This window comes from Microcebus murinus, chromosome 1 (assembly GCF_040939455.1).
Source record: "Microcebus murinus isolate Inina chromosome 1, M.murinus_Inina_mat1.0, whole genome shotgun sequence".
NCBI lineage: Eukaryota > Metazoa > Chordata > Mammalia > Primates > Cheirogaleidae > Microcebus > Microcebus murinus.
This window is the reverse complement of record NC_134104.1, coordinates 16,495,095-16,508,136: the sequence shown is the minus strand read 5'-3', so window position 1 is coordinate 16,508,136 and position 13,042 is coordinate 16,495,095. Positions and strand designations below refer to the sequence as shown.

At 35.4% G+C, this 13,042-nt stretch overlaps 1 pseudogene; it reads right to left on the bottom strand.

Annotated features, from left to right (window-relative positions):
• Window positions 1-1,254: 1,254 nt before the first annotated feature.
• On the bottom strand, window positions 1,255-2,365 carry LOC105871236 (dnaJ homolog subfamily C member 8 pseudogene; annotated as a pseudogene).
• Between the last annotated feature and the right edge of the window lie 10,677 nt (window positions 2,366-13,042).

Genomic DNA, 13,042 nt, shown 5'->3' with positions numbered 1-13,042 from the left:
TCCCTTCCAGGGCCAATCAATTATTGGCTATGGGGGCTGCCTAAAAGGAACTGAGTGAAAGTAAACCTCCTGTGGCACTTCTGGCCCTAAAAGATCCAGTAGCCTAAGGGAAGTCCTCTGAAGAAAGTCACAAAAGCCAGCTGTTAGAGGCAAAGCACACAGAGGCTGATAAATATATCTCAGTGGACCTGGGTGGAATACCAACAGTGTTCAATGCAGGAATAAATCTCGAAAGAGAAGCCTCCATGTATTTTCAGATTGGCCAATTTAAAGCATGCTTCTTAAACCACAAGAATTAAATTTGGCCTAGGGCAAGTAAATTTGATCACTAAGTATCTTGGTTCCAGTTTCAGAAGTTAATCCCTAAGATTATGTGTATTCTCTCCGCATTTAGCAAAAGTGAATTTCCCCCACCCCCAGATTGCATTATTATATGTTAATAGAATTGTTTCAGGAAATGCTAAACATGAAAGAGATGCCAAAATAAAAGTGTATAAAGCTATGGGTTTCTCATGTAAAAATGAGATTTTGAAAAATAATTTAAAAGTAATAGTGATTACATTAGTTTTTTAAAAATTTGTTCATTATTAGCTCAAATATCTTAGCATTGATGCAGCATGGAATTTCTGTGACATCTTATAGAAGAAACTAAATTTATTTAGGCACAGGCATTTTAAGGTCTCTAAAATTAGTGGGAGGAAGAAATTTCTTTAAAAACTATGCAAGTCAGATCAAATGACATGTAAAAAATAAATATGATTTCTGTTTTATAGTCTAGGATCATGTTTGGAAGTTTGAAGTTAACCACACAATTTTTTAAAAAAGATGATGCTAAGCAACAAGTACAAAAAATTATAAATATTAAATATGTATTTCCTTTCTTTGGTATAAAAATTTATTATACATAAAGAACATTACCACTAACAAATGCAGACAGACTAGGATACCATGGTATTGAATGAAGGATAGCTAATTCTTTGGAAAGTGGACAGGTTTAGGTGGTTTGGGGCTTCAAGGCATGCTTCAAGTTAGATGGGAGGGCACATGCCAAACACCACAGGGCACCAGGGCATCAAGCAATTGCTCTGGGTGTCCACACTGCCTTCCCGCCTGATCTGGGGCTTTCAAGAATGGCATACCCAGAAGCTAGCAACTGAATTAAAGGGGCTCCCCTAAGATGGCTCAAGCTTGTCTTTGAAGTCACAGCAACACCATGTTAAGCAATTGGTGTTAAGCAATTGGTGTTGGTGTTTAATTGGGTGATTTCTACAAACTATACACGAAGTTTCTAACCATCACAATTCAGTGAAGTACAAAACATTAAGTTACTGGCTGTGGGAAGAGAAGGCAGCACCAATGGGTGGCACCTTCCAATCTGATTGTTCTAGGAGTGGGGGTAGGGGAAGGTCTTTTGTTAACCAAGCCCCTCATTTCGATGTACAAAAGAATTACTCTGTTCAATAATAAATTGTATTGAAAACAAAATGGGCTAAAAAGCAAATACTACTCTATGTTAGGGTGGAAGTGGGAGGAAAGAATGAGTCCTTCAAAGCAGGAAGGGAGACGGCTGGAGGAAGGTTCTGTGGCTGTGACCCTAGATGGTCACTCACGCTGCTCCCTTTTTACTTTTGGTGGTCTCAGGAAGGTCCGATTTTTCTTCTCTTTCTTCCCCTTTGTATTTGCTTGGAAGTTTCGCCAGCTGTCCACATGACCATCTCGACTTTCCGCAAAGTTTTTCTGCCACTCTCTTTCTCGTTTGGCTTTTTCTTGAGCTTCAATCTCTTCTTCCCTTTGTCGTTTCCTTTCATGCATCTCTTTGGCTTCTTTCTCTTTCCTTTTAATTTCCAGCTCAGCAAAGAGTTTCATGGTCTGTTCATATACTGCTTGTTTAAACAACTCAGGATCATCCTCCTCTACAATTGTAGGTTTTCCTTCCTTCTTTAATTGTTTTTTTTCGCTCTTTCACAGTGTGTTCCACGTATTCTTTTCCTGCCTGAATTGCATCCAGGGCCCTCTTCTTTTGCTCCTGATCCAGTAGCAACTTGTAAGCTTTGTCCACAGCTTCAAAAGCCTTTTGTGCTCTGTCAGCATCATCTTGATTTTTGTCAGGATGCACCAATATGGATAACTGCCGAAATCTCTTCTTTATTTCTTCATCTGTGACTTCAAGATCTATCTGAAGGACCTCAAATGGGTTCAAATTGAAGTAAGAGGAACCAGGACGGGTCAATCTTTCAATTTGATTCTTGGATGTTAGAACCTAGTGTCTCTTCTCTATTTGTTTCACCTCACTGTAGAAGATCATAAATGCATCCTCTGTGCTGCCTCCGCCACCCGAAGTCCTGCTTTCTCCTGAAGCCGCCATTTCCCTCATGTATTTACTTTTGAATTATCTTGTTAAATGCATGTTACACACATTAAAATGTATGTAAACCACTTAGTGGAATATTGGCCAGAGTTTAATCTCATTTCATAGGATTGGCTTTCCCTTGTCTTCCTTTCTTAATTGTATTAACACTATTAATTAATAGCTACTTTGTTAAGAGTATCTATTAGCATTCTTCAATTAAGAAAAGCCATTCACTCTTAATTTCACCTCAAGTACCTTTTGGTATTATTTGTACAATAATATATATTTTCTAAAATCTTCCAATGCATAAAATAGTGACATTTATTAGGCAGCTATTTGTTTAGCCAGAGGACCCTAATTCTTAGAATACCTGCGTAACTCAAAGAGCATGTCTTTATTTCTTAGAGTTGCTCTTTTCCTAAAATTTCGAGCTGATGTCCCTGAGTTTTCCTGCTGACAACTGATGTCCTGGCCACTTTTCTGCCTGATACCAGCAGCTTTTGGGGGACTGCCTCCCCCAGCCCACCTGTACATCATCTTTTCTTCTGAGCCATTTCCTCTACCTCTGCTGTACCCAACCCCTGGGCTGTGGAGGTCAAGCTGAGGCAGATGTTAGCGCTGCGGAGTGGCTGCAAATACAGATTATCATGAGCAGAGAGGTTTGACTGCACAATAAATTATCCTGACACCATCTCCCCACCCCTGGTCAGTGGAAAAATTGTCTTCCACGAAATCAGTCCCTGGTGCCAAAAAAGTTGGGGACCGCTGCTCTACCAGGCATCTGTTCTGTGCACCTAGGTAGTGATGTGACAGGAAAACTCATAGGTTTCTGATGCTGGTTCTGTGTTCCTCTCTCATTTTTGTCATGTCACTTTATTTGTTGCCATTCTTTTAGGATTACTTAGACTGTTACTTTTGCAATATTCATGTTAGATTAACTCTCTATTGATATATTTGGTCGTAAAAACTGACTAATGTATCTTCATTGGGCCGTTGGTTTGCTTCTGTCCAAGAATCAGGAAGTCACACATGATACCTTGTAACCAAAGCAACTGTTGCAAAATAAAATTTAAAAAAAAGGATGCATTACCTCATACTTTTGTTGACATTCTCCTGACAGACACTTTCCAAACTACTTCTTATCTCTTGGCTAGAATAGATACTCTAGTATTTTCCAAAATTCTTGATTTATGGGGCACTGGATAAAGCTCACAGAGAGACTTACCTCTCAGACACCAGCAAAAGGAGTGGGATAGCTCACCCTGAAGAGCCTGGGAATGGCTGAGAGTGAAGACCTCAGTTTCCTCCTTTTTTTTTTTTTTCCGTTATTTTTCCTGTTTCAAAGCAGCTATATAGATAGGGGAGGAGTGTGGGGCACAAAACAAAATCCTTCTAGAAAGAATTGATTTTTCCTTTGTCATCTAAAAAGAAAGGAATATTCTTGGCCAGTTGCTAATGATCCAAAGCAATATTAATCTTAAATATATATATGTATATATACACACACATATATGTATAAGACTACATTATGTGTTAGCCATACTGAGGACAGTTGCTTCTTCTTAGATGCATTCTTTAGCTGAATTCAAGTGTAGGTTTTAGTGGATGATGTAAAATGAGCTCTAAAATAGCCCAAGGCATAGTACCAAACACATACTCAAGAGTTCCATTAATGCAGCAGATTAGGTGAGGCTTTGTAAAGCTTTATGGATGGTTTTAAAGCTCCTTGGATTATCATCTTTGCTTTAAATTATCATGTCATGGCCCTTGGTTTAGCTGTCAGTTTTTCTATCTAAAAAGCATGTACAAAACAGATTTCTCCCACACGTGTTTGTGTTTTGGGAATAGCATAGAAAAAGTAGGATGCTTCAATAAAATCTGCGTTTATTTTTGAACTGTATGTAGCTCTTCATTCATACGAGTAATTCACAGCTACAGTTTAATACAGACTTGGCTTAAGCATGTTTACTTCTGAAACTTCTGAAACTTAAAATGTACAAAATTGTATCTGTATATGAATTTATGATCACAGTCTTTAAAATGCCTAATGACAAACCGTCACAGCCAAAAGAGGCCTAAGGCTTAGCAAGACCTGACATCTAAATGTAACTTGTTTTTCTAGATTGGATCTTAGAACAGAAAAAGGACATTAGGTAGAAACTAAAGAAATCTGAATAAAGTGTTGACAATAGTTAAGAAAAATGTTTTGATATTAATTCATTAATTGTAACAAATGTACCATATTAATGTAAGATGTTAATAATGAAAACTGTGTGTGGGTTATGTAGAAACTCTCTGTACTATAATACCTTTGTAATTTTCTGTAAATCTTAAACTGTTCAAAAATAAAAAGTGTATTTTTAGAAAAGTGCTTTACAACCAAAGCCACTTTAAGATATCTAAATAGCAAATGCCATTTTTTTATTTCAAAAAATTATGTCATGAAATTTAGTTTATTACAAAATGCTTTCCTGCATTGTGGTTGCCTCTCTTAAGATTAAGGTTTATGCCTATGTGTTTTAGATAGGATCTCTTTAATCCCATTGCCATTAATGATCATCTCCCTTGAGCCTCCTTTTTTGGGACATCATTCTCCACTGTTAATAGGAACAGTGCTTCCCAGGGTAGCTAACCATGACCTGAACCTTTACTATCAGAATTCCCACTGGAAATGATGCCTATGAAAACAGCGCAATTAGATAGTTAAGGTTCAAATCCTGTCTTGCTCAGAACTAGTGGTGAACTCCTAGGTATGTTAATATACCATCTCCATGAGGTTTTAGGGTCCTCAGCTCTACTAAAAGGATAGTAGTAACTTCTACCTCATAAATATTTTGCGAAGATTAAGTGATATGACAGTTAGGGTTTAGCAAACTGCATGGATCATGACAAGATTATTACTATTTCCCCTATGTGGCAGCATTTCGAAAAGTCTCTCAGTGATCTCTGTCAATTTTTTACTTTAATATGTTTTTGCTACAGAATTTACAAAAAAACCCAATTATGGTAATTAGAATAATTACCATATTTACCATAATTACCCAATAATAAAGATGAAGAGAGAAAAGAAAAACTGTTAAGAAGAAAGAAAAAAGAAAAAGGAAGAGGAGAGGCTGGGCTTGGTGGCTCATGCCTGTAATCCTAGCACTCTGGGAGGCTGAGGAGGGTGGATTACTTGAGCTCAGAAGTTCAACACCAGCCTGAGCAAGAGTGAGACCTTGTCTCTACTATTAATAAAAAAAAAATAGAAAAAATTAGTCAGGCATGGTGGCATTTGCCTGTAGTCCTAGCTACACGGGACACTGAGGCAGGAGGATAGCTTGAGCCCAAGAGTTTCAGGCTACTACAAGGTAGGCTGACACCATGGCACTCTAGCCTGGGTGACAGAGGGAGACTCTATTTCAAAAGGAAAAAAAAAAAAAAAAAAAGGAAAAGGAGGAAGTATCAATGATGGAAGAAATTTATAGGGTGTTCACTACTGCACACATGAGAGTGGACTCAAATGTTTTACCTACCTCATCTGGTATAATCTTCCCAACATCTTTGTGAGAGAAATATGATTAATACTTCTTTTAAAGCTGAGAATAATATGACAAAAAACAGTCTCAATAACTCGCCCAAGGACCAAAGCTAATTGTTGGTAGGACCAGAATTCAGACCCATTGTGCCTGACGTAGAGCCAAGGATTCCCCTGGCACCTGACCTCACTAAATGTATCCGTCCTAGAGTCCACCATATAGGAATTCTGCCTTCAGTGTAGATACCAGGCCTTTAATAATGCCAAAGATTTTATTACTCTGCCAGTGAAAACAGGACCTCCTCTACACACCTACCTCTTACTGGCAAATACATTTCACTCAGACATATCATGGTGATCTACAAACTGGATGAATATTCTTATTTTCAAATGTGTTTTCTAAACAGATCAAACAAACATTTAAAATGCTAATGCTGCCTCCCAGATTTTCAGCTCTTTGGTACTATATAGAGCAGATTTGCTCTCTTACTTTCCTTTATGCTACTGGATTTTTAAACAAAAGTCAGTGAAAGTTTACTGAGAATATTTTAACACATTTTTTTGGGGGGGAGAGGTATCAAGCATAGGATTATTAGAACATATTGTAGCTTTGACTCCACTTTTTAAAATGTGTAGTTCAAAGAACAAGCTAAGGGATTTTGTAACAAAATTCCTTAATATATCCATTCTGTGTTTTATTATTCATAATACAAAGTATATCAGTGTGACTCTAACTTTCTCTCTGATTCTCTACTTTTTCCCTTAAGAAGACAGAGAAGACTTCCTTGCTCAACCACTTCAGATCTGAATGTAGATACTACAGAGTGGTACATCTGTTTCATGCATTAAGGATCTTTTATCAGGTCTATAAATAAGATTCCCACCAGTTCCATTAAATCCCCAAGTATGAATGGGCCTCTTTATGGCAAACTTGAACAAAATAGCCTTTCCATGGGTGTGGTAGGGAACACTGATATAATCTTGGAGCAGAAAATGCTAGTAGATTTCCTATCTATGCCATTGGCTCTGATTTTTTCATTTGGAGGAAAATTTACAAGCTAAAAGTTAAATTCTCTTTATAACAGAATTGAAGTGCTTGTTAGAAATTTATGTGGAATATGAGTGCGTGTGTATATGTGTGTGAGACAGTGAGAGAATATATTTGTTTTATTGTAAAATTATCTTTTGTCTAACGAAGTTTAAATGATCTAGCAAGGTTGGGTATTAGCACAAAATTCTATTTAGGCATGGAAATATTAACAAATATTTTATTCTTTAAACATTTCTAAATGAATTTTACCTAAAAGGTTTAGAAAACTCCCTGGAAAATTATTCACAAAATAGAAAACAAAACAAAACACATGGAATGAGTGGAAATATGAGTTTCTCTATATTTTTTCTCTGTTTTATTTCTGTATATTTTAATGAATCTACATAGTTAAAAAAATAAGTAGAATTCAAAATACTTGGGGCTTGATTCATGTTTTAGTAATTAGAATAGTAAAATTTTCAGCATATTTCCTGAATGAGAAAGTAGTATCAATGTTAAAATATAAACCTGGTGATTACTATTAGGATTTAGATAACACTTCCTGCATTACTGATATAATAAGTATATTTGTTTGAGAAAGTTCAGAACTGATGGGGCCCAATAAAGATAAAGTCATATTTAGTTTCTCCTCATGTGTTTACCAAAAGCAGATAATGCTTCCTAATAATCCAAACTATCTATTGTTTGTTATTGCTGGATTCATGCCTTAGCAACGAGAAGCATTGGCTCTAGAATTCCAGATCTCCAAGAAAGTTTTGAAAAGGGATTTTTTTTTTTTTTAGTTTATTGGCCACTGGATCTTCCTCTTGTGGGGCTCCTACAGGTGCTAGACAGAGCTATGTATGTCATAGAAGGTATATAACCATCATCACCTGACTAAAAGCTTCTTAAATCAAAGATAGATTTTTCCCCTGAAAATAGGATATATGCATTCAGACTTAGCCATCACAATTATTCATTCAATTATCAACAGAAAGTTTTTTAACACAGAAAGTGCACTTGGTTTCATTGGTTGGAAGGATTTTTTCATCCTCTGCTCTTTCCAGGTCTTCAGCATAATTGGATCTTCATGATATCAAAGAAAAGCGCTCTATTAATACCATTTAATTGTAAAAGAACATTCTATTTTTCTTTCGTGATGATTCAAATCAAATGATATTCAACCTGGTATAAGTTATATTTTAATTCTACAATTATATTATGTAATATTTTATAAACATTGTTTTAATTGAATATATTTGGCCTATTTTTATTGTAATAGCTAATGTTTTCGTTATGAAATAGCATATCTGCAAATAATAATGCCAATAAACACCTATTGGTTAAATAGAACTAATAGTTATAGTAATTATGAACATTTGGAAGATAATGAGCAAAAAATTGAAGCTATATGCCAGAAACAAATATATATCCATTTGTCACTGTGAATGGCATGGGTTTGAACTGGATTTGTTAGTTCCAAAAATAAAGGCAAATCTCCAGTTCTTTTATTGAAACTGTGCTATATGTAAGTCAATTGTTACTTAATGACCAGGTCTCCAGATACAACTATTGATAAGGTGTGAAGCAATTAGGAGAAATATCAGAATTTATAGAAAGTTTCAATATTCCATGAAATGTCACTCTGTTGAATAGCTCTGGGAGGTCAGACACAGAATTCCTTTCACATATGGTGTGCTTTTTCTGTGTTCAATTTTTAGTGCACCAGATACAAATGGAGTTAGCTTGCATTAACATGGCTCCTTAAATATTATTACTCAACATGACTATGTGATAAAAACTAATCTCCCTTTTTACTGAACATATGGGCTGTATTCTATGAAAAGCAGCTGTGGCTAATTCAGTCACATCTAAGAGTAACTCCCACCTGTCGAATGTATTTGGATCCATTTATTCCTCTGTAATTAGAGCATTCTATTGGTTAATTTTTTTGATGTTTAAAGCAAGCCATAGTTCTGCTTTTGTGAAACCTAGATTATTAAAATTCTAGTTTAAAGTATTATCATTATAATAATTTTATATTGACTAAATATGAGAAAAGAATTTCAACAAAAATAATTTCAAGGGAAATAGTTACTACCTAATTTATATAGATACCAAAGTATAATGTATATGTGTATAGGCATGTATGTTCATCTTTATAAATTATCATGCAAATTAATTGTTTAAAAATTACTAAAACCTACCTGTGATCATTACCATAACACATTCAAAAGCAAAAGATACATGTTTAGTCAAATACTCATAATAAATTATTATTTTCATTTCATAAAATTGAATATTATAAAGAATATAAATTGCAACTGAAGAATTGTTTTCCCAGTATATTTACTAGATGTTACACCACTTTTTAGTATCTATTCATGTTATCTCCTTGCATCTAGTCCAGAAGATTATACAAATCTTTTAACCATATGTGCAGGTTTCTTAGAACTGACTTTCTTATCCTACCCAAGATCTTCTCTTTATTGTATTTTGTTTACTTGCCAATTGATGGTCCACTTTAACTCTGACAGTTTAACTAGAGGTATGAACCTAGTTTGGTGTTTAATAAATTAATACTCTGAAACTAAAATGATAGACTTGTCTCTTATGAGAAATTTTCTGGTCCAAGATATCAAATGCACACACATGCATACTTACACATTTTTGGTTTATGATTTGATCAAACACTACCTCCACTGAATTATACAAAGGGGGATGAGATGAAAATCTCCCAAATTCTGAAGTCAGAAAAGTGGCTTCCATCAGATACTTTAGTGATTTGGGAAGTTCATGCAAAAGGACTTTCTTTACATGAGCCAGTGCCTCTTACATGTTTATGTCACTGGTTCCAGGGTGTATGGTTCAAAAAGTTTCCATTTTTACAAAGAAGAATTTGGATTCCCTGTGTCCCCAGAGTAGTGGAAATACAAATAAACATATATAAAATGAACTTTATTTCTCAGTCATATACGTCTCTGACAGTTATTATCCTTGTTGATCCAGCTTTTTTGCAACTCTCTATCTCTTCCTGCTCATGAGATCTTAGGTGGTGGAGAAGGAATGAAAAAGTGGAAAACCAGTATGAGATTCTGGCAGCATGGCTGGGATAGGTGAAATGCTATACATAGAAGTGTTCCTTTATAAATGAAGAAGCTTCAGGTTTTTCTGTCTGACAAATTGGGAGCTCAGTAAAATCTGGCCACTACCCCACCACCATTGCTGCCTTGGGACATCTCTTCCTCATCATTTGTCATGTAATCATGTGTGATCAAATTTTCCACAGTGGGTGTCATTCAAGGGTGGGGCAACTAAAAGCTGAGTACCTCCTGCATTGCAGTCTTAGTTCAGTTGTCTACATAGTTTTACCAGAGAAAAAAATAAGTGTAAATTTTTAACTTTTGTGACAAACATTTACCAGATATGTGTTGGATGAATACTTCACTCACATATTAATATCTGATAACATTTCTCCAAAATCTAGAGTTCATCTAGAACTATTGTAAGCACTGTGTAAAAGATAAATGAAATACAGCACGCCTTAATTATTCCTAGGGAATTTGACTCAAAAATAATGTGGACTACAACATTCCATTTGATCCTTGATGATGTTAAAAAAACATCTCATGGCAATATCACTTTATTTTTCTTTAGCAAAAAGAACAAACGATAACTAATGAATAGAGGGGAGCAATTCAAAGTGGATAATGATAAACAATTTCCAACTAGGATATGTGAATAATTTATTATTTTCTTCATAAGAAAAGATAAGTTTAAATATCTGAATTTTAATTTTAAAACAGTGCCTTATAACTTTTAAAAAAGCTAGTAATTTTTGTACATTCTTTCACAATATTTTATAGATTGTCTAAATAATCCACAGTCATAAGTATCTCATCACTAAAGAAGCAGGATCACATAAGAATTTAGGAGCATTTTTTATATATTACCTTCAATAGTAAGCACAAGGCTGATACAATTTTGTTCCACAACACGTACATATTTTTAAGTCTACATGTTTGAAATTTATAGGTCAAAACTATGTGGACACAAGTAGATTATTATAGATTGGAGGGGTGACCAAACAATCCAAAATAAGCAAAATTTGTGCTATTGAAAATAAACCAACTATGATTTATAATGTAAAAGTAAAAAGTGTTGCAGTTGATATCCATAATTAAGGCAATGCAAGATGCATTGATAGCAAATGATCTTTCTAAAATACAGTAATTCCAACAATTTTTCCTACACACAAACTATGTGGCAACTAAAAGTTTTAGTAGACTCTGGATAAGTATTTAGTAACCCCTGGTAATTTATTAAATTTAGTTATGACTACCAGAATTTAGGAACCTTTAGAATGGAAAACCAAGCACCATATGTACTCCCCACCAAATTGGCATTAACTGACTTAACTGACCAACACTTAAGTGCACATATAGTCGTAACATTCACTGGGTGTTGGGCAGAGAGGATGAGGGAGGAGGGGATGGGTATATTCACACCTAACAGGTGTGGTGCACACTGTCTGGACACACTTGAAGTTCTGACTTGGGTGGAGCAAAGGCAATAAATGTAACCTAAACATTTTTACCCCAGTAATATGCTAAGTTAAAAAAAAAAAAAAACCATGGTCATAGAGAGCTTTTAGTTATATACACAACAAAAAAGCTTATTGAACTATTAATAATTTAACAATAAGAATTTAGGACAGGATTTGTTGTTTATTGGAAGGGCTTTATGAATGCACTGCTATTTATACCCTGAAAACAGCCTTATGCAGATGACAGAAAAGTAAATCCTGATTCAGTGGGTGTGGTTCACATGTTGATACATGTTAGGCACAATACATTGAATTTTTTGGTGAAAGTTTCAAAGAAGTAACTATAAAAGAGGGAATTATAAAGAAAAAAAATCCTTATTAAAGAAAATTAATAGGATGTTTTATTTGCTGGTGATGCTGCAAAGCCAAACCATCTCTATATTATAGTATCAAAAACTGCATTTGATATTATATTATCCAAAACTACATTTTGATTGATATTCCTTTTAGCCATCTCTTTAGAAATGATAATGATAAACTGTAAAGGACTCTTAAACAGGAAAGAATGGGAAGACTATTCAGGCTCTTTCAGTAGTCAATTATGGGGAAACTAAGGAAGGGTACCTCCCTGGGAGGAAATGATCCCAGCCAATTACTAGCTCACTTTGGGACATGCTTCCCTCCGGACCAGCTGAGGAACAAGTGAGGGCTTACCACTTTTGACAAAGAAAATGTCAGAGGCTGGAAAGGAAACAAAGTCCCTACTTACAAGGAAACAGAGAGAGATGAGTGACCTAAGGCCTAAAGATCAAAGCAGTATCTTTGGAGTGTTTTCTAAGAAAAATTAAGCAAGCTCTGAATGAAATGACTCATTTATTTCCCTTCTTCTGTCTTTTTGATTGTCAAACTTCTATGTGTTTGAACATCACTTGAAGTAGCTTATTAAAATGCAAATGCTGCTATTTCATTAAGTGAGGCAGAGCACTCATACTGGCTTTCTAACTGGTGCTGTCAGTGGGGAAGTGTTAATAAGCTGCATTTTAAGCCTCTCTCTACCCTCCCTCCTTGGGAGCTCACCTCCCTCATACCTGACAGAGCGAATTGAAGAGAGAAGTTGCCTGACCTTCCTATGTTCATTCACAGCCATCCATTCTTCTTGATTGTTGGTCTCAACAGAGGCATTGCCCTTTGTTCTGTTCAAGGCCAATCTCTTCTCTGGTCTCCTATTTCCTCTTATTTTCACAGGGTCATAGACGTGAATCTGTGTCCAGTCTTTTTCTCTCTCCTGTCTACTGGTTTTCCATCAGCCTTTAAGCATCCAAATCTTCCACCTTAACATTTCATCCCTTAGTCCTTTTCTGCTTATCTTTTAACTACCTCAATCTATCTCTCTCTGCTTCTCTCTGCATCTGTATATTTTGAAAACATTTACCTGTGCTCATTGTCTCTACTTCTTTGCTGTTCATATAAACTCCTCTCCCTAACAGGACCTGTTAGCTCCATGTCAACCCAGCACTGTGTGGAAAACATTTTAAATCTAGTTTATTGAATCTAGTAGTTTATCTGTCCTCTTCATGAAATACTGTCTCCCCTTGGATT